The following is a 21,675-nucleotide window of genomic DNA, read 5'->3' as shown; positions in this document are numbered from 1 at the left end:
ACATGTGCTCTCATGGTTTTTGAAAAATTTCCATTAAAAAAAAACAGGTCAGGATATCTGCAGGAGCAATTTACATACCATGAGATGTACTAGATGAAAAATGTAGACCTGATTTTATTTTTTAGATTACTCTCAGGCTGAATTATCTACCTCTAATAGTAGGACCAAATTTCATAGCCAGATCAGGTGGAAGAATAAAAAGTCTTTAGTGGACTTTCAGTTCATTTTGCCAATAAACAGCAATTCAGAAAAGAATTAAGCCTCCAAAAATGAAAGTAAATGTTTCAACATGACCTCTCAGATACCTACTCACATCCCGTTGTCCCGCCAATAAATGAATTCTGTTTGGTGACGGTGGTGTGTATTTGATGTTAGTGAAAGTTTGAGATCCTTCAACTTCATTTATTATTCATTTTAGATTTTTCTCCTAAGGATCAGAACTGAACTGCTGATTTATGACGTGCTCTCTTAGGCATTCAGGTGATTTTGGTTTTGCTTGGCTGATTCAATTTAGTGGGTGGAATTGCAGCGTGGTAATAACAACACAGTTTAAAAGCATTTGAGGAAATAATCACTTGATTCTTTGTGCTCCCGAAGTTCCCAATCAGCCATGTGTAAAGTAACTTGCTTGTAATGTTGGCAACAAATTTGATTAGTAACTATTAGCTTCTTTAACAGACCAATGTGCTCCTTTACAAGTGTAATATATTAGGAAGATAAAAACTTTTGTTCAGAACCTCCTCTACTCAACTTGAAACATACTCAAACTTTCGAGTCCCAGGCTGAAAATGTTTAACGTGGTCTTTGAATGCATCACCTGGACTCATCTCAGGTTATCAGAAATCTGGGAGTAGAGAACAAGACGTGATATGAAATAGATTTTAAGAAGTGGAAAAGGCAGCCCTTTGTTTCTTAAAATATTGAATTTACTTTAAGAGCTGATGTTTAAGAGGGAACACGAGCAGTTCGAAGAGGGTATTTTTTATGTGTGTGTGTGTGTGATGTTGCAGTAACGAGAAGAATCTAAATCACATTTCCTGTAATGTCCCAAGATTGAATGTTACATGTAAAAAAAACACACGTTGAGAAAAGGAAACCAACCTGTTTTCTATGCTGAGGAATGGGACTTTGAGACACGCTTCAGAGAACAATGTGGGTGGGGAGTTTTTTAAATGAATTATCCACCTGCCACGTATTCAGAAAATTTTGGTCAAGACAGTCCTTTGATTTTTAGTAACACATGGGATTTCACACTTTCTCTGAGCAATTCAAGTTTCCTTCTCAGAATCTTTTAACTGCTTAGCTTCAATTGTATCATGTCATAAACTGAAACATTTATGGGCTCAAATGTAAAATGGTTCTTAAAAATAAAGTTGAAAAATAATTTTAGTAATAAAATATTGGGTAAGATTTGAAAATCCTTATTCGATGTAGTACTCAATGGAAGAGAAAAGACTTAAGTAGATAAAGTAGATTCCAGTGCCTCACTGTTTCATCCATATTTGGAATTGTGAATTAAAGCCTTTCTATCATAGAAGATGGATAATCAGAGACTGAATTTTAAAATTAATTAATCAAAGTGCCTCCTATTTTTGTTTTATTAAAAATTCAAGCATAGGAAGTTGTATTTGACATTGAGAGAACAACATAGGACACAAAAGTAATCACTGGTGAAAAACGTTATTTATTATCAATGCAAAAATCAAAACAATAGAATTTAATGTAACTTATTCTAGGGAACCTATTTAAAGAATTTGTCAATTTAAAGAATTTAAAGCATAGGATTATACATCAGTTCTTTTCTAACTGACATTCAAAAATGTACTTAATATAAACCAGAGCTCTTTGTTAGATAAAAACCTAGGTTAGTATAGAGCATCATAGTTTAAGTGAGATTGTTAGACATTTTGAATAATTTTCTTCCTAAAATTTTACTGAAAGGAAAATGCTTCTGTGAGTAGTAGGCAATTATATTCTTAATTTAAATATTTACTTTAGAAAAAAATGATTTGGATGTTACTTATAAATGAGTTTTGGAAGTGCTGGATCTTACAGTCAGGCATGAGTCAACATGGATTTTTTGACAAATAAATCCCATCAAATAAACTGACTTTTTAAAAACTGAAATAATCATGGTCATAGACACTCCCCTTAAATAAGATCCAACCCACCTGTCTAGACAAAACGACTTATATAGTTACTATTTGATTTTAGAATTCCTGGAATATACTAGTCACACCTACCATTTGCTGGGCAACTACTTTATGTCAGACTTTTTACCAGGCATCTTTCATGATTTCTCATTAAGTTCTCAAAAAGTCATGGGGCCGTTGTGTGCGTATTACAGATAAGGAAAATGGGGTCTCAGTTTAAAAGATTTGTCCCAGATTGTACTGTAAGTGGCAGAGACAGAGCTGAGATATGTCGTTTTCTGAAGCCTCTGTTCTTTCCCTCAGCCTCGGACTGCCTCACCCAAGGCCAAAGACAGCCCTGGCTCTAGGATGACCAGCTCTTTCAGTTTTCCCAGGAAAGAAGGATTCCTGGAGTGTGAGACTTTCAGTGCTCAGCTTGAGAAAGTCTTGGGTAACCCCAAGTGGACTGGTTCCTTGATCTGCAGGCGTGTTCTAATGAATACTGGAGAGTCAGTAAGGCCATTCTGCCCTGTTAGAAGCTCCCTATTCCTGCTAAATTATCTGCGCTTGGTGAAGCCATTTTTCTGACCAGTGAGATAAAACTCAAGAGACCTGCCTCCCAGAATAGCTGGATCTCCGTGCTGCCCAGCTCTTGATGCACAGGCAAAACTGAGATTGTTATTTACTCATCGATCCCAATCTTTAGCACAACTCCAGAACTCTTAGCTAAAATGCTCAAGGCATTTTATCATAAATCTGCAACGCAGGACAGAATAAAAAAGATTAAAGCAGAAAATTCTGAATTTAAAAAGAAATTCTAGTAAATACATTCCAGGCAGACAGTTCACTGAAAGGATCAACTACTAGACAGACCTCAAGCAAAACAACAAAAATAATAACAGCCACAGGAGAAAGATGCATTTTCATCTCTGTGTCTAATGCAAGCAGAATCGGAGTATCCTCTGATTAAAATGCTCTTTTTATTGAACAGTGTGTCACTCACCAGTCCTTTGTTTTTCTGTTCAATCTCATCCCTTACCTGTGAGTATTCTCACATCTTTCTCATCCCAAAAAAATGTTTTTTCCTGGTTCTTGATGGTGGAATATATGCCCTTAGGTCAGCATGAAGGTAAGATCACAGATTCTGGGGATAGGCTGTTAATTTCTAGCTGCTGCTGCTGATCAAAATGACTTAACTTCCCTGTCCCTGTTTCCTTCCCCTTTATAAGAGAGACAATAATAGTTCTTCCCAGAGAGGGTTGGGGTGGGGATTAAGTGAGTTTTTTTATGTAAAGAGTTTACGATAATACCTGCCACAAAGAAAGTGCTAATTATATTAACGTGTTTATTTTACTGGTCTTAGATACTGTGCTGTTCTTTGCATCGGGGACACTCATCACTGCTGTCGACTTGGTGAGGAGTATTTGGCATCTAGCACGTATGCTGGCGCTGTCACAGCCATTTTCTCTAAGAAACAGGAATTCGTTATTCTCTGTTTTTGATGCACTGATAAGTCCTATGGCGGAACCAAGAGGATCACAATTCTTACTGGCCTTCAGAGAGGATGTGATTTTGAATTTGAGGCTGGAATGTTCTTCCTGTGTATAAACTGAGGAAAATCTCTCTGGTCATTTCTTAGTGCTCCCTGTTTTCCCCATGTAAGCTACGAATGATTCGTAAGTGTTGAGACTAGTTTTGTTAAAGAGAAAAGGCTCCCTGGTTATTGAAAATGTACCACTAAAGCTTATCATTTATGGGCCCCATTTAGTGAACTCGGATCTCCAAAGCAGTATGAGATGGCAAAGCAACGAGCCTGGGCAGTGGTCTGAAAAGATTTACCGATGATCACGTGAAGGTGCTTCCATTAAAATGTAAACTTCGAGGGAGGGAAAGGATCCCTTTGTAATTTGCTGTCCAGAGACGGACACGCTTTAGGATACGTGTCTGTCAAACACCATATGACTGTTGAATACTGTATGTTCCACTGCTGCCTGCCGTATCCACAACACTGTGGTGTCTGTGATTCAGAGTAACTGTTGACGTAGTGAGTCATTCTACTCTTGGTTTTTGTTTTTGTAAAGGGGGGAGGTAGTTAGGTTTATTTATTTATGTTTAGTAGATGTACTGGGGATTGAACCCAGGACCTTGTGTATGGTAAGCGTGCAGTCTACCACTTGAGCTATACCCTCCCCCAACTCTTGGTTAATCAAGAGAATTTGTGAGATTGATTTAAGGAGGAAAGGTGTGGTAGTATGTACAGAAAACAGCTGGTTTTTAGCAGCAGTTTAAGTGTGTAGCTATAAAAACAATAACCAGGTAGAGACTTGAAGAAATACCTACGGATTCTCATGCATGACTTCTTTCCTGTTTGCTTTATAATGTAAAGTTATTTAACCTAATAATTGTCATCACTAATTGTTTATTAAATTTAATAAGTATCAGGCATTATGCTAAGTAGATTAATAAAAATTATTATTTGAATTCAAAGGATGTGATCAAGTTTATGAAGTATGACTAAAAATGTGAAATACTGGCAGACATTATTAAAGGTACTTGTTTTGGTTGAATGTTTATTTAATATGCTCTGTCACCAATGGAATGACAGTTCTAGGGAATGCCAAGGCAATTTTATGTGAAATTGTTATCATGGGAAAGATCGACATATATTTACTGAAATTAGAGCATTGCCTCTTCAAAGAAATTTTCGGAAGCTTCTTAACTAATTTCCAAATATCTCTAAACTAATTTCCTCTTGACTAATTTCCAAATATCTCCTAGGTCATTATATTAAAAGGGATGCAATGATCTTTGAAAATGCAGGAAGTCTTTTTGGAGCGTTGACCTCCGAATATTTCAGGCCAGTATTACTGAACTGTCCATCCCTGGCACCTAAGTGTTGGGGGTGCTCCTGAGAGAGGAATGCTTGAGCACGACTGAGATGCCTGGGACGGGCACCACAAGCCAGAAGCTGATTCAGTGACAAAGGTCCACCTTCCTTCCTTCTTTGCTTGTTTACATTCCTCTCTCCTGGATATTGCTTTTTGTGCCTGGATATTCCTTTATTCCTTGAGAAATAGGGAACAACTACCCAGAGAGCTGATTATAAGGTTACTAAATGGCCAGTGGGGTAGACTGGATGTCTGGTGCCAGTTAACACAGCTTTCTGCAAACCACACCCTAAGTAGTTATTAATATGTAATAATTGGTACATAAATTTTTATCTCTCCCCAGGAACTAAGGGAGGCTTTTCCCTGTTCAATGAAGCCTATTTGGAACATAGATGTGATGAATGGGGATGAGGCAGCCATTTTGTGATCATAATGATATTAGAAATTTAGAAAGAAAAAATTTACATATGTAATTTTTTGATTGAGAGTTTTGGTGCTGTGTCAGTGAAAAATTACACAATGTAACTCCAGACAGTGTCACAGCTCTAAGACCAGTCAGTTGATACCTACCTGAAGCTGGCAGTTGTCAGTAGCTCAAATTCTGAAGAGAAATATGATGGCATACACATTATTCATGTATGAGTGTTTCAAGAATTTAATTTCCCTCTGCCTGGTAAGAGGGTCCTGGGTTCTTTGGGTCTATTGAATCCCTCTCTGCACCATTTGAGGGGGCTGCCTTGATGGAAGGATGCTCTGTGACTCATTATGCAGAATCAGAAGGCAAGGATGATGACACGAAGGACAATAGTCTTGCAGGTGGGTCAGGAGGAAAAGTTTCTTTTTCCCATTTTTTAGGGACTGTGTATAAGAGAGGTATTAGAGCAGCTCTGGTGTGTGGGAAAGTGGATGTGAGGTTCAAGAAATCCGCTTGTGGCAGGTACTAAAGGTTTAATGGTTTGACCCTCTTTCTGGTCCCTGTATCCCTTGCCTTTCTCGAACATAGAGACTGAATAACAGCATGCTCAGTGTCTCAGGTGCCCTGCATGTAGGAGTGGCCGTGGCCATGATTCTGGCCAGTAAGATCTGGGCTGTAGTGTATGGGGAGATGAAAATTACCTTTCTGAATAAATCCTTGCTGGGAGAAAGCTCTTGTTCCCTTTCTCTCTTTCCCTGTAAAACATAGAGCATCTTAGAAAGGTCATGATGAAATCATTTGCCAAGGGTGGTGAGAGACTGAGAAAGAAGGAGCAACACAGTGGATCTCCCACGTTGAAACTGGATTGCCTCCCTCTGGACATTGTGAAGTGAAAAAAGAGGAAAAAGGAAAACCTTGTGTATCAAATAGGGTCTTGGCAGACACAAGAGGTGGAACAAAAGGCTTTAAAAATAATTTAATGAAGACACTTTACAGAGGTGTGAGGAAGGATAAAGGAAATGTATCAGAGTCCTTGAGAGAAATAGAATCAATAGACTTTCTTCCCTTCCTTCCTTCCTTCCTTCCTTCCTTCCTTCCTTCCTTCCTTCCTTCCTTCCTTCCTTCCTTCCTTCTTTCCTTCCTTCCTTCCTACTGGCTTAAATGATTATGAGGTTGGCAAGTCTACAGTCTGCAGAACCAGCATCTCAGTTTGAGCCTGAAGGTCAACAGGCTACTGTAGAGCCAAGAACTGATGTCCAAGTTCACAGGCCAACAGGCAGGACAATCCTCTCTTACTTGGTAGAGAGTCAGCCTTTTGGTACTATTTGGACCTTTAACCAGTTGGATGAGGCTCACCCACGTTAGGGGGACAATGTGCTTTACTCAGTCTGCCTCCATAGACACACTCAGAATAATGTTTGACAAAATATCTGGGCACCTCGAGACCCAGTCAAGTTGATACATAAAATCAACCAACAAGGAACTAACAAGAGATGGTGCAACACCACTAGAAATGGTGGGGATTCTCATAGACATAGAATACAAACTTGTGGTTGCCAAGGGGTGTGGTGAGAAGGGACAGACTGGGAATTCAAAATTTGTAGATACAGACAGGCATATGCAGAATAGGTAAACAAGATTATACTGTATAGCCCAGGGAAATATATACAAGACCTTGTAGTAGCTCACAGCGAAAAAAATGTAACAATGAATATATGTGTATTCATGTATAACTGAAAAATTGTGCTCTACACTGGAATTTGACACAACATTGTAAAATGACTGTAACTCAATAAAAAATGTTAAAAAGAAAAAAAAATGGTGGGGATTCTGATCCCAGTTAAGGGAGGGACAGTACTCACTGGAGCCAGAAAAAACTTGAGTCAGAAGAGATGCTGCCTCATATGACCTGTGACTAGAAAGGAAAGTAACTTTGCCAGAACTGTAGCTACACAAGTAAAAGGGGTGGGGGTGGAGATTATGGGAAATAAATACGAGATCTTTTCTCTTCCCACTCAAGCCAGAGGACAGAAGAGCTTGAGTAAGGCTGTCTGTGGAAGTCAGCCTCCTGGGACCTGGAACAGGGCAGAGATTGGTGAAGGTAAGTGGGGAGATTGAGAATAAGCAGCACACATTAATAATTTAAGCCATTCTGTAAAATGACTTCATTACTTACAGCACCAACTTCATAAAGTTAATTTAAAAAAGCCATTGTAGGGTAATTAAACCAATCAGTCAACTGCAATCCCACTTTGTTCCCTTGATTGAAACACTATTCATATTGGACCATATGGATGATGGCTTTCGACATATTGCCAACTAAGATATTATAGGGAAGTTTACCAGAAACCTGTGGTTTGCTTTATTATTTACATATTAAATGATTTCATATGTTTCTCAATACATTTTCTCATTGGCATAATACAAAAAATAAGTATACATAAAAGAGTTGTAGGTGATTTTCTAGAATGCAAAATTAGTATCTCCATATTCCTGCTAAGGAATGTTGAACGAATCTTCAAACAACGTTGACTTAAAGGAGAATCAAGTTACTAGTCTCTCTTGTTCTTACAGTGGCTCCAGGGTTCTAGCTAATTCCTATTTTATGGATTGAGGTGTTTCTAACATTTGAAGAGACAGTTTGGTCCTGCGGTTGGATGACATATGATCCAGCTATGACTGGTGCTTTCCTGGAGCTGACTAAGGCAGGGATTCAGTTTATTTTTGCAGGAATCTGCACATGGGGCAGTATCTGGATCTTCCAGGACTCCAGTTGATTCCTGTGGACCTTGGAGTTTGGCTCAGGAAGCAGAAGGCAGCAGCTCTAGTTACATGATACAGAACTACTGGGGTTGGAGATGCTGGCCAACCTGTTCGTGAAGAAGAGAAACTATTTTCTACGATACCATCAAGTGGTTTATCCGATGGGTGGGCAAATACAGGGAATCAGTCATGAACTTGTAATTCCTACTTGAAAGCAGACATGGCTAAGTGCTTATCTAGGTCTGCTATGACTAAAGTTAAATAGTTTTAAATGTGTGGGTGTGGCAGTCCAGGATACAGATCAGCCAAGGAGCTGAATTACCCAGAGAAAGGAACAACGCCACCGATCCAAACTTGGCAGCTTTGCACGCTGCTATTAAACAGCGCTGACTCATAGCAGCTGTGGTCATTTTCAAGAGGCCAGAAAGACTGGCTGAAAGGACAGGAATCCCGCAGCATGTGATGGTCACCTAAATTGAATGGCACGGCCCCTTGAATGCTTGAAACCTTTCTCAAATATACTAATGTGTGAGGCTCAGTGGCACTTAGGGACCCATAGGCTGAAGAGCCCAGATTTCCTTAGCTGATCATAATATTGGCGTGGGTTAAGATGCAGAGGACCGGGGTTCTGTTGAACATAGTACATCACTTGGGGGCCCTTAGTTTCCCTATCTTTTATAATAAAATGGTTGGTGGATACTGTTCTTTGAAGATAACCATGGAATTTTGACTATAGTTAGTACAAATTTTATGAGTTGTTAGAGGTTTTTCCAAGTTTTATTTTTATCTCTCTCTCTCTTTTTTTTTTTTTTTTGAGTTGTTAGCATGAAAATCCAGTACATTTTGCATGGGCATGGAAAACACGACCTTTGTGCTAACTATTCAGAGCTTCTGGTTGGCATTATGTTGCATGGTCCATTAAAGCATATACATCTCATTGTTCTGCTGCAACACTCAGCTGATATCTGGAGATAACTGAAAAGCAAATTAATTATTTTTAGTGCAATCTCTTGACAACAGAGAGTGCATACCTCCATAATGTCCAGTTAAATATCTTAAAAAATCTCTCCATATATTTTGTTGAAGTATAATCAGTTTACAATGTTGCGTCAAGTTCTGGTGCACAGCACAATGTTTCAGTCACACGTATACATACATACATTCCTTTTCATATTCTTTTCCATTATAGGTTACTACAAGACATTGAATATAGTTCACTGTGCTATACAGTATAAACTTTTTGTTTATCTATTTTATATGTAGTAGTTAGCATCTGCAGATCTCACAGTCTTCCCCCATATTTTGGTTATCCACTGCTGTGGAGCAAGCCACCCCTATACGAGGCTGAACATCAGTGACTGGGTTGATGACGTCACGTGGGCAGTGGTTCTGTTCTCTTGCTGTTGGCTGATGCTGTTGGAGGCTCATCTGGGTGCATATAAGAAGCCACTGCAGAACTTTTTAGGCTCAGCATTGGACATTACACAATATCACTTCTGTCCCACTTTATTGGCCAAAGCAAGTCACAGATTCAAACCGATTAAAGACGATCCCTCTTGATAAGTGTAGTGGCAACGTTTGTGGCCAGCTTTCATCCTCTGCACCTCTCTCAATATCCCTCGGGCATGGCAGCTGCTCCTGAACCTCTCTCCTCTCTTACTCTCACCCCTGCCCAGACTTTCCCCCTCCAGTTCTGTCTCTCAAATAGTTTCTATCACCTCCCCACTGCTTTCTTTCCAGTCCACACCTTTCATTCCTCATTCATCTCTATCCTTTCTGCCATGAACCCAGACAGCATTTTTAGTTTCCTTACTCATCGCCTTGATTTCCATAATACATCATTGATTTTCTTCAGGATTGTGAACAGCATGATGCTTCTTAATGGGAGCAAGCAGAGTGGAGAGTGGGTGGAGTTACTGATTTTATTCCTGCCGTATCTGTGTTTAGGGGATGCACAGCACCATGGGAGTTGCTTTTGGTTTTCACTGCAGATGACACCAGTTGATTTTCAAAACTGTGACACAAGGGGAGGGTGGGCAGAGAAGGTGACTGACTCAGGACTGAGCCCTGGAGGTTGCCTGAGGCACATGGCGCTGCAGGACTGTTGGGGATGGTGCTTATTGGGTACCATGTTATTTTGAAGAGTGACAGTGCTGGTTCTAGGGAAATCTTTAAGATTTTATAGAGTTTAATTGTGACTTGAGTCTTCTCAGGAGTATAGTCCTTGCAGAAGTTAGTTTTTGAAGACGATGAACTTTTTTTTTTTTAAACATTTTTTATTGATTTATAATCATTTTACAATGTGTCAAATTCCAGTGTTCAGCACAATTTTTCAGTCATTCATGGACATTTACACACTCATTGTCACATTTTTTTCTCTGTGATTTATCATAACATTTTGTGTATATTTCCCTGTGCTATACAGTGTAATCTTGTTTATCTATTCTACAATTTTGAAATCCCAGTCTATCCCTTCCCACCCTCCACCCCCCTGGCAACCACAAGTCTGTATTCTCTGTCTATGAGTCTATTTCTGTCCTGTATTTATGCTTTGTTTTTGTTTGTTTGCTTGTTTGTTTGTTTTTGTTTTTGTTTTTTAGATTCCACATATGAGCGATCTCATATGGTATTTTTCTTTCTCTTTCTGGCTTACTTCACTTAGAATGACATTCTCCAGGAGCATCCATGTTGCTGCAAATGGCATTATGTTGTCGGTTTTTATGGCTGAGTAGTATTCCATTTGTATAAATATACCACATCTTCTTTATCCAGTCACCTGCTGATGGACATTTAGGCTGTTTCCATGTTTTGGCTATTGTAAATAGTGCTGCTATGAACATTGGGGTGCAGGTGTCATCTTGAAGTAGGGTTCCTTCTGGATACAAGCCCAGGAGTGGGATTCCTGAGTCATATGGTAAGTCTATTCCTAGTGAAGACGATGAACTTTAAGCAAATACACCTTTCACCAGGCTTGTCCGTAATGCTGTCTCCAGAACAAGAGTGCCAATGGAGGCCACATGGTTATACGTCTAAATATTAAAAATTGTAACCCAAGTGAGAATGTATTAAATAAAAATTGTTCTGTCTCCTTCCCTTGACAAATCTGCCTTTATAGTGGCCTGGAAGGCCAGGTGCAAATTTAGGACTCTCAGACTTCTAAGAGTTCTGTGCTAAAACTTGGCATCTTGGGGAGAGCTGGCCCCAGCCCCTGCCTGCTCCTCTTTCCTCCCCACCAGCAGCACTCTCTTGTGCTGAGAGGGGCCTCACTGTGTGGACCATCCAGGCTATAGTCTCTGAACACAGCAGCCTCTTAGCCATACCTCTGCCCTGGGAGGAGCAAACAGTCAGTGCCGTCTGCCTGTAGGAGGCCCACCTGGTAAAGAGTCCCATTATAGCCTTGGAAGTAGGCTCAGTGATGTCTGGGTGGGGGATTCCAGGGTCCCGGGTGCCCGGAGCCTGGTCCATCAGGGGAGGCAAGGTTGCTCATGAGCAAGTTTAGCTCCATGAACTTCTTGCCGGGGGAGGGACATGGCGAGAGAGGGGCCAGAATGAGCCCTCTGGAGCCCAGGGTACAAGGCTGGGGCCTCATCCTGGTCAAGGGCAATGCTGCCTTTAGCTATGGTGTGCAAAAATTCAACCTATTTTTCTTTCCCTCAAGTACAGCAGCCAGCCACTTTTATTTTGCACTTCTGTTCACATTGCAGGGGTTCACAAAAGGATGAGATTGTTGGGGGTTAGATCAGAGTGCGGATGAGTGGAAAGCACTGAGGTTAGTGAGGGAGTGGGCCGAGGCTGGCTGTGGGCTTCTGCCAGCAGGGAATTAACTAGGAGGCTGAGTCAGTGTGGGGTGCTGGGCCGGGTCATGTGATCTTGATGGCATAGGGCTCTTGTCCAGTGAGGCTACCTTAGGGTAGATGGCTACATTGGGACTTTAAAGATTCAGATTTTTGGAACAGCCTAGTGATTATAGAATACTCATGTGTAAGCTATAACCAAGAAATCCAAAATATTGAAGGGCTTTTAAAAGCATTTCAAACAGTCCCTTCTGCCCAGAGATTAAATGGAGGAGAAAGTTTTGTACTGGATGTCCTGAACGATTCTTCAGTCTTGACCTGATTCAGTTTCCTTGGAAGTGCTTTCTGTACATGGGTAATTGTTTATATCTGGTACTTTCTGAGTCATTGGTTAATGCAGGTTTGCATCATGAGATGCACCTTGTAAACCAAATGCTCAGAATGTTTTCTAGTCATTTTTTGTGATTATACTATGGTGAGAATTTATATTCTTTCCCTGCCCCATGATTGGTGTCTACACTTTAGGAAAATTTGGTGTTGGTTCTACATTTTTGTATTGATCCTCGCTTATTGAGAAGTGTACCTAGTGCCAAGAAATTTCTGGAACACCCTGTCCCATATGGGGATTTCAAACTCAAATGGGTTCATGTTATCATCAGTTCTGCCAGGCCAGATGTCTATGGAGAAAGAGAAGGGTTGGGGTTGGATCTCTGCGGTTAAATGCCACTCAATCATTTCCTAAAGTCAGAGGCTCCCTTCTGCCTACTGCCTGCCTACTCTCAATGCCATTTTGGACTGAAAAACAAGTGCCGACTAAGTGTGCCATTCTGAAGGGTGCACTAGCATGTGACATGGGCAGCTGATCTTCTGATCTTCTGAACTGAGCTTGAGTTATCACCTTACTTCCGGGATGCACTGTGCAGTCAATAAAAGCTGAGCTTCTGCAACTCAAACAGCTGTTTTTAACAAAATTCATTTATGCTTCCAGGGTACCACTGGGGGCCAGGTTGTGTATGCTGGATCATTAAGATTAGTTATCTTTTTCTTTTTTCATCTGGGGAAGTACTCTAGGGCTGGAATTGAGATGGCGATGCCGTTCTGTATATATGTGTTTATGTGAATATGCATACATGTGTAGGTAGGTGCGTGGGTGCCATGTGATTGCTCCTGGAATCAATCAGAGCAATTCAGGGTGAGGTTGAGGGAGGGACTCTCTCTTAGGCTTCTACAGTATTGGGAAATATGGAGTTTTTCCATGTGAAAGAGAAGAGATTGCACAAATCAGCTTTCTGGACATTCCCTAGGGAAGTTAAAACTCAGCAGAAGCGTCAGACCATACTTCTCTTAGTTCTCCACTTTTTTTTCTTTATTTGGCTATGAAAGGATAGAAGAGAGACAATTACTTTTTATTCTGCAATTTACAGCTCTGAAATAATTGGGGTCTAACAGGTAGTCATCTACTTGCTGGGATCTAGAAAGACAAGATTTTTCTGATTGAAAGTATCTCCCAGTTGGGAAGAAATGGGGCTGGAAGTTTATCCCATTGGTGTCACTTAACAGGGTTATGAAGCAGATTTCAGGAAGCTCTGTTAGAATCATAAACATTATCTGAGAAAAATGTACCCATCATTGTCTCTTAGGACTACATTCTCCCCACCACCCCAGATTGAGTGGAATGAAACACAGACAGCACAAGTAAATTCTATAATGGTCCCAAGGAGAAATCTGGGATGGGGAGGAGGCAGGTCAGGGTGGAGTAGTTTTTGGGGAAGACTTTGAGTTACCAGGTGGTGACTTGTGTGTACTGGGGGCCTGGAGGAAGCGAGGCTGGAAGCACTTCAAAGAAGATTGAGAAAGGATAGAACAAGAATATGACTTTGCAAATTTTTCCTGGAGTAAATTTTGAACATTTAATTGAATGTAAACTTATTAGTGCTTTCTATATGCCAATGGTTCCAAGTTGTTTACAAATATCAAATGTTTTCAACTTCAAACTATGAGGTGGTACTATGAATTTTATCCTTACAGGTAAGGAAACTGAGGAAGGGAGAATTTATTTGTCCAGATGCTGTAAGTGGCCATGACTTAAATCTGGATGTTGTGTCTCTGAGTCAGCAGTCTTACCACTACCCATCTTGCCTGCCATGCTATATGATACAAAATTGTAATGCATGTCAGCATTCAGAGAGAAACACAATGGTACTTACACTTTTACCTTAATTTTAATTTTTCTTTCAGAAAATCTGATGATGGTGATGTATCTTTTTAAAACATTATTTTATTTATTTCATCAAACTATAGTTGAGTTACAATGTTGTGTTAGTTTCAGGTGTACAGCAAAGTGATTCAGGTATACATACATATAAATCTATGTATCTATGTATCTATCTATTCTTTTTTCAGAATCTTTTCCATTATAGGTTACTACAAGATATTGAGTGTAGTTCCCTGCGCTATACAGTAGGTCCCTGTTGGCTATCTATTTTATGTACAGTAGTGTCTATATATTAATCCTATACTCCTAATTTATCCCCCCCACCCTTCCTCTTTGGTAACCATGAGATTGTTCTCTATGTTTGGTGATGTACCTTGGTGGTTTCAGTCTGTCTGCTCCCATTCTTACTGGTATCAAGTCTCCATTCTCACCTGCTAGGACTGCATTCTTCTCTAGTTCATTCATTCCTCCTCCCTCCCTTCCTTCCTTCACTCATTCATTCATTCCTGTGCAGAGCACGGCATGCTGCTCTCTTTTCAGTTTCTAATAGCTGAAAGTGAAAGGGCTTGTGGACTATCTCATAAAGTTTGAACTGACAAAAGTTGAGTATTTCTGGGCAAGATAAACTAGAAACTCTAATTTAGTAAAGATGGATGGAGCACTTAAACTACATGTTAGGGATGATATTAAATACATTACAAGGATTCGCTCATTTAATCCTTACCATAAACCTATGAAGTAGCTACGATTATTGCCTTCATTTAGTAAACGAGAAAAGTGAGTATTAAAGAAGTAGAAACAAAAGATGAAAAGACAGCCAAAACAAAATAAAACACCAGGAAGTAGCAGCGCCAAGATTTAAATCAGCACTCAGATGGTCCGCATTAGAATCTTGGATTTGACTCCATTACTGTAGATGCAATGAGTTAGCACGTAAAAATGACATAGATAAACATCAGCTAGAACAAAAGCAAGTACTTGATGAAGGATGTCTATTCGTTTTTTCTTCAGTTTGTTTTCAACTTTTATGTCATTTTTTGTTCAGTTTATTAAATTAAAAAAATTAAAGTCTACATAAAGAAGGTGCACATATTCTAAAATACAGAACTCATTGAGTCTTTACCAGCTGAACACTCCCATGGAATCATAGAATATGGCCAGTACCCAGAGATCCCTCTTGCCCTCCTACAGGCATTGTCCCCCTGGCCCCAGGGGTAACCACTATCTTGACTTACAACAGCATTAGTTTGCTTTCACTTGCTTTTATATAAATGGAAGCATATAGTTTTCTTTGTGTCAGGCTTCCTTTACTCAAATTACATTTGTGAGATTCATCCATATTGTTGCATGTAGTTAAGTGTGTTCATTCTTACTGCAGTAAATTGTGGAGATACATCACAATCTATTTACCCATCCTACTGTTAATACGCATTTGGTTAGTTTCCAGTTCAGGGCACTTGTGAATAGTGCTGCTTTAAATGTTCTAACACATGTCTTTTGGTGAGCATACGTTAGCTATTTTTTTTTAACCATTATGTACACTAAAGACAGTGCAGAATAATGAGTTAGTCAGGAGGAAGTTAAGAAGAAGAAGAATCTATTAGCATGCATTAAAAACTAATGTTAAGAGTGAGAAAATAAGGCAAGACAGAAATAAAAGAAAAAACAATAAGAACTCAGTAGAGCTAACCATCAGTTCTCTGGTTAATCCCACGTTGTGTCAACCTGTACATACAAAAAAAAAAAAAGATGCACTCTATAACTCACAGAAAAAAAAAAAAAGGACCAATAGACACTAGACCATGGGAAGATTCTGCTACAGTTTCCCAGAGGATGAGAGGTATGATGATGGTTCTGAGCTGAGACCATAGTTTACCCTTGCAGACTTAAGGTGGCCATTCAGGGGAAGTGCCGATTTTTCAGAGGCACATCTGAGTTAGGATGAAGAGCTTGCCAAGACTCATCAACTCATCCCCCAAATAACAAAGATGAATGGGGAGCAGGATAAGTCATTTTAAACCAGAGCAACTGGTAAGAAATGTGGGATATCATTCCAAATAATCAGCTGGATTCAGTCAGTATGTATCTCACACGGAAACAAACAACATAGTAGAAAGTAAGGCGCAGAGTGCATCTGGGGATTTTAAAGTCTGGGTGGCAAACTGAGTGTAGGGCACCAACAGATATTTCCAATTGAAGTTTTGGAAGAGAAAGAGGATATGGAGAGAGAATAGTTGGAGAGATAGATAGAGAATGCCAAGATTTAGGATTTGATTTTTAGAGTCATCAGTTTCTGGCAAGAGACAGGGTTAAAATGATAAATATTGGGGAAAATATGAAGGTCAGAGTTGTTGATCTGATCAAATAAGCTTTACATTCATTTTAAGTGGGGCAGGTAAACATTCAAACTAATTGTCAAACTAAATAATGCGTCTTCCACAAACAACTCAGAGAAGTAAATACCAGCATGAAGAAGGGTCCCCATCTTGCACAAGAAAATGATAGGGAAATGAGGCTAATTTTCCAAAATCAAAGCATTAAAGATGGACATTTCATCCTTGGGAAGGTAGAGGAGGCAATGTGAATTAATTTCAGAGAAATTTAGACTTGAAAGACATCTTAGAGATTGGTCTGACCCTTGCCTTTCATAGATGAATAACATGGAAACGTGCAGAGGCTGAATTAGGCTCTGGAATCAAGCGATTTGAGTTGAAATTGCAGGTATCAGACTGATCTGTTTGGCCAATTTTTCATGTGTAAAATGGGTTGATAATTGTATCCATCTAGATTGTTTTGAAGATCAGTGACAAAATCGTGCTTAATGAGTGCCTGCCACAGACTTAATTATTGGTTTCCAGGGACTGACATGACCCTAGAGTTTCACAGTAAGTTAGCGCTAGAGCTGCATCTAGATCCCAAGTTTAACTGGTTTGCAAACTTCCAATTTAGTGTCGTCCAGCCATATCACACTGTCTCTTGCTGGAATTTCAGAAACCCTTTTCCTTTGCTCTGAATTCTGAACCAGTTTTAAGGTAGGCACAAGAGTCAGGCAAATGAGACTAAAATAATCAATTTTCTTACTCATAGAAGCTGGATTGGAGATTATGACTTAGATATAGGACAAAAATCAAACTCCTGCCCTACTCTCTGGCCCACCCGTGGGTCCTAAGCTAAACTTTGGTAGAACAAATCCAAAAGAAAGTTTATGGTCCACTAAGACGGCTGCCTTGCTGGGGTAGGAGAGGGAGTAAGAGAGAGAGGTGGGGAGAATGGGCAGAAAGATCCCAAATCCTTCTTGTGTAGAATATTTTGAAATGTCAGCTCCATTCAGTCATTGAATATGGACCAATATCTGTCAACTAAAGGATGTACTCTGTCTTCAGGGGTGGATTACTCAGTAGATCGCTTTGGGAGATGCCCAAGAGTTAATCAGGAAAAGAAGGGGAGAAAGGACATTCTGGGCAAGGGAACAGTGTGTGAATAAGGCATTCTTGGAGATGGAGACAGCAGAGTTGTGCAGACGCTGGAAGGCGGGGTGACTGAAGGACTGGGGGGCCAACGTCCTCTCCTGCTTCTGCCAGTACTGAAACCACAACTCCAGATGTAAAAGTTAACACAAAGAACTTGTTGATTTGGAAATGTAGGGGACATAGTTTATTCATTTATTCAACCATTATGGAACCACCATGTTTTTGGACGCAAGTGAGATTGTATCTCTCTTTTTAAAGCCCTCTGGTGGCTTGCAACTGCATTAGATCAAAACCAAATTCCTTATCATGACTTTCAAGTCCTCATCTGGTCTGTCCTCTGCATACGTCTCTTTCACTATTGCTATGACACATCCTTGTAGGCCTTCTTCTGTTCCTTGGGCACGCTCTTGCTACAAGGCCTGTAAGCTCTGTGTCCGTATCTTCTTCTTTTTAAAAATTATTTCAGAACATTTTCCCCCGGCTTATTGAGGTATTATTAACATATAACATATATAAGGTATACCGTGTGATGATTTGATACCTGTATGTACTGCAAACTGATGACCACAGTAAGTCTAGTTAACACATCCAGCCTTTCACATCATTGCCATTTTTGGTGTGTGGTGATAACATTTAAGATCTACTCTTTTTTTTTTTTAACATTTTTTATTGATTTATAATCATTTTACAATGTTGTGTTAAATTCCAGTGTAGAGCACAATTTTTCAGTTACACATGAACATATATATATTCATTGTCACATTTTTCTCTCTGTGAGCTACCATAAGATCTTATGTATATTTCCCTGTGCTATACAGTTTATCTAGTTTATCTAGTCTACAATTTTGAAATCCCGTCTATCCCTTCCCACCCTCCGCCCCCTTGGCAACCACAAGTTTGTATTCTATGTCTATGAGTCTATTTCTGTTTTGTATTTATGCTTTGTTTGTTTTTTGTTTTTTTGTTTTTACTCTTTTATATACTTCTAAGTATATAATACAGTATTGTTCTTTATAGCCACCATGCTGTACATGACATCTCCAGACCTTATTCATCTTATAGCTAGAAGTTTGCATACTTTCATCAGTGTCTCCCATTTCCCCCAGCCCTCAGGACCTGGCAACTACCATCCTATTCTCTGTTTCTTTGAGTTTGCTATTTTAGGTTCTTCATATAAGTGAGAACATATACTATCTGTCTTTCTCCGTCTGACTTATTTTACTTCGCATAATGCCCTCAAGCTTTATCCGTGTTGTTGTAAAAAGCAGAATTTCCTTCTTTTTGTACATGAATAATATTCCAGCATATATATAAGATATATATGTATGTGTATGTATATGTGTATATATACACACACACTGAAATATTATTCATACATATACATATTTACATACATATATATACACATTTATATACATATATATAAACACATACACACACTCCATTGTCTTTATTCATTTATCTCCTGGCAGACACTGAGGTTGTCTCCATGTCTTGGCTATTGTAAATTATGCTGCAATGAACACAGGGGTGCAGCTATGTCTTTGAGATAGTGATTTCATTTTCTTTGAATAAATACTCAGATGTGGAATTGCTGGATTATATGGTAGTGCTATTTTTAATTTTTGAGCCTGCATACTGTTTTCTCTAGTGGCTGTGCCAAGTTACATTCCCACCAGCAGCTCACAAAGGTTTTCTTTCCTCCATGGCCTTGCCAACACCTGTCTTTTGATTTTTGATAATAGCCGTTCTAACAGGTTTGAGGCGATACCTTTGTGGTTTTGATTTGCATTTCCTGACCAGATCTTCTTGATGCCATTCAGACTGCAACTCAGATATCACCACCCCAAGAGGTTTAGTCTCACCATCTTATTTATAGTACCCTTCCCATCACACTATGTTGGCCTGTTTTATATATTTTATTGCTACCAATTCAATAATTTATTGAAATTATCTTGTTCATGTAGTTGTTTACTTGCTCATGATCAGGCTTCATCCTACTAAGATAAAAGCTTCCAGTGCTCTACAGTGTAAACTTCTTGTTTATCTATTTTATATATATTAGTTTCTGCAAATCTCAAACTCCCAATTTATCCCATGAGTAGTAACTCATGGTGAAAAAGCATATGAAAATGAATATATGTATCTTCCTATATGACTGAAGCATAGTGCTGTACACCAGAAATTGACACAACACTGTAAACTGACTATACTTCAACAAAAATTTTTAAAAAAAGGAAAAAAGAAAGAAAAAATAAAATAAAGTCTTCCAGAGAACAGAAATCTTGTTTGTGTCATTCAGTGCTATCTTTGGGGCCCAAAAAACTATTGGCATACAGTAGGCTCTGGAAAAGTATTTTAAAAGGCATGATTCTATGAGTAAAGAGGTGGATGAATGAATATAACATATAAGCTCTGGGGATTTCAAGGTCAACAGAGTTTCTTGCAAGAACTCACGGTCCAGGCAACTCAATGTGCTAAGTGTTAACAGAGGTTAATAGAGTGCTAAGTGTTAAGAGGGTGTTAACATGTGAAATGTTGGGGAAGAACAGAGATGGGGGACTGAAGGCTTCAGAGAAAAAGTGATTACTAAGTAGATTCCCTTTGAGGATGACAGAAAATTGGCCAGAAAGAGAAGGGGAGGAAGGACATTCTGGGTAGAAGTAACCGTATGTGAATAGCCTGTTCTTGGAAATCAAGACACTGAAGGGAGTGCAACTCCAGGCACTTGGAAATGTCATTCTGTTTTTTTTTTTAAAACAAATTTCAAATACAACTAAGACGGAAAAAGTACTGTAATTCCCTATCAGGGATCCTGGTGCACAGACACGTGGTTCCAGAGGGATTAGAAGATTCTTTCTAAATAACAACTATAAATCTCTAACAGGAAAGGAGGAACATCTAAGAAGCTCTTGGATAGGTTTAGATTTTAATAGAAAAATGAACAGAATATAGACACTTCTTCACACTCTTGGAATGAGGAATGCGATGAAACTGAGGAATTGTGTGAGGCCCGAAGGAGCTGTGGCTTAGAAAAATTCTAACGAAGGCCTTTCAGACCCTCAGCAGGAAAAAGAAGTGTAAACCAACAAGGTAGAGTCAACCCTGCCACTCATGGAAGTTAGCTGGCAAAAGGAGGCCACCCAGACTAGAGATGTCACAAGCAGCCGTGAGTGCAGGGAATAAAGGTCAAAGGCAGATGTCATTTTGCATAAATGCATGCTTCCAGACTAAAAATACATTTAAGTTAATGAAATAATGAAAAATTCTGATAATAGAGAGAGTCATCAATTTCTCTGAAATGTGGAGAATGAGTGAAGGAAATATCAGAACAAATTATGGCAAGCACAGAAGAAAAGATTATTGTCCCATCCGGGAATGACCTTTTAGGATGGTGCAGTTAATTCTGGCTTACGAGGTCACAGAAATTACTTTCATGCTCCAAAAAAATACCCTTTTGAGTTACAGTCCTTGTGTCTAAATCCAGACATTTGCTGGTTTAGCTTGGTTGTGAAGATCCAGGTTTAGTTTATTTAAAAAAACTTTTTTTCATTGAATTTCCCTATACCTTAGCTATTGCTCCAGCATGTGTCCTTTGGCTGAACCATGCAATGTAGAAAATCTCTCAGGACCACAATACTTTGGTTTGGACATTGGGGATCCCTTAGTGAATATTAAGGAATTATTATGAAATACTGAGTTTTAAGGGTCTATGTTCAATTATATGGGAAAGCTGTTCTTTAGCTCACAAAGACCTACTCTGCCACTCTTAATTATTTAACTGGAAATATATATTCTGAATGTCTCTGGTACACATGTACTTTTATGACACATAACTGGATTTTTTGAGGTCTTTAAAGGGCAAAAGAGAAATGATTAAAGCATCCCTGGGGAAATATGAAGAACTCTTTGAGTCACAAAATTACCCCCAAATAGAGCACGTTCAAAGGGACTTTTTGTCTGCATAGTGAATAAAATTATCTTTTTTTTTATGCAAA

The sequence above is a fragment of the Vicugna pacos genome, chromosome 1 (genome assembly GCF_048564905.1).
Source record: "Vicugna pacos chromosome 1, VicPac4, whole genome shotgun sequence".
NCBI classification, from domain to species: Eukaryota; Metazoa; Chordata; class Mammalia; order Artiodactyla; family Camelidae; genus Vicugna; species Vicugna pacos.
Note: the sequence above shows the minus strand (reverse complement) of the source record.